Genomic DNA, 1,864 nt, shown 5'->3' on the forward strand with positions numbered 1-1,864 from the left:
CGAACATGGTGCACAACCAAACGCTAGAAGGTGGTGAGGTAACCCTCTTACAAAGATTCTAGGTTACTCGAAACGCATAGAAGACAAGCAACTATGCTATCGCTACCGAAGGAGAACACTGGTGAAACTGAGAACAACCACATGCAACACCCTAGGATACCTAAACTACTCGACAACGCCCTCAAAAGGAAGAACGACACAAGTCGTCGGTGCTGTCTAGCCACACCGAACAAGGGTTTTCACCTGGAACTCAGACGCGGAGAGGAGTACCAAAACAACGTCTTCAAGAAGAGAGCGGTGCCTGAGTTTCTTTCTCGCTGGTGCAAAAGCACGAAGCTTTTTCTCGGCACCCTACCCTGTCATCACGAGGCCTTCTAGAGCAAGCACGTCGTTCCCAGACCCTAGATCCAGATCCCGTATAATTTAGTCCATAACTCATTGATGTCTTAGATGACAGTCGCGATGATGATCATTGTCAACTGACCAAGTCACATCGGACGGGCTCATTATCACACCGCTGTCTCGAGAACCAAGGCCGCAAGTTGTCCTCTCCCCACAACTTGATGGGGATGCAAGCGCAACAATATTTTTGCCAGTCGGCCTCGTCATTGGCGGAGAAAAGAAATTTGACAGGGCAACCTGCAGTAGTGTCGGGCCCTACCGGAAGATCTCCATCAATCCCTATGGTTAGAGTGTATCTAGCCTCATAATATTATGATCATGTCGACCTCCTCTTGACTTACGGGGCTATCGTAAGGTTGACTCATGGCGATTACCAGTGATGTCTAGGTGCCTTTTAAGCACTCTCAGCATATCAGCTCGTTGCTAGCTTACTAGTATTCCTTCGAGGTTGGTCTATTCCTAGGATAGTTGTGTGAGATGCTCCAAGCTGGTTGGACTGATCGTCCACAATCGGGGAGATCATGTATTGGCCTTGCACCTGGTCATGCCCAGCTAAAAGAACCCTCTTCCAAGGAGGGAGCATGGTAGCTGCAAAGGGTCTGGGTAAGATGTTGCGATATTCTAGCTAGTACCCAGTACAGAAATTATACTATCACATCAACCTCAAGTCTATCTAAGAAGAAGTCAAAGTAACGACGCAAGAACTTCAAGTCGCTATGAGAGCATGGTTAATAATATAGCCGACTGATGGCTATACACTACTAGGGAAAAATTTATGCATAGGAGCTTAGGAGGTGTTTGGTTCAGCGAATTGTAACGCAACCTGATAACGAAGGTAACGGATTGTGTTAATAGTTGTTTGTTTAGGTAGCTCCGTTATTCGTTACGGTGTAAAAAGATCCCACCCAAGTCTCGGTCCGATTACGCCCGAACCTGACCGCAAACAGATCCCTTCCCCGAGCCCCCGAGCCTCCAACCCTTCCCCTCCGCCGCCTCCAGCCCTCGACTGGCCTTCGCTGATCTCCTTCTCCGGCCACCCCCGTCGGCGTCGGAGGTGTAGAGGCCGACTTTCCCGGCGTCAAGAAGAAGCCCGCCCGCTCCTTCCCGGACACCTCAACTTTCAGGGTTGTAGGTAGGTCACCTGACCGTCCGCTCCTTCTTCCCCACGCGTAGGCCGGCAGATCGACCAGATCTTGTGGTTTTTCACCGGGCACCTCTCCTCCTTTCAGTTTCCCAGGTCCTTGCGCAAGATCTTGAGCCTGGACATCCACATCGTGTTGGCCTGCATGGGGGTTCAAAGAGGACGTGTGTGTGTGTCAGATCCAGCGCCTCACTGTTCAGTGCAAGAGCCATCTAGTCGTCCTCGTTCTTGCCGTCGAGAAGCAGCACCGGCCATGCTACCAGGTTAGGTTAGGGCTAAACATCATTTACATTTTTTTTCTTGATTTCTTCTTGATTCGAT

This window comes from Triticum dicoccoides, chromosome 6B (assembly GCF_002162155.2).
Source record: "Triticum dicoccoides isolate Atlit2015 ecotype Zavitan chromosome 6B, WEW_v2.0, whole genome shotgun sequence".
In the NCBI taxonomy this organism is placed as follows: domain Eukaryota; kingdom Viridiplantae; phylum Streptophyta; class Magnoliopsida; order Poales; family Poaceae; genus Triticum; species Triticum dicoccoides.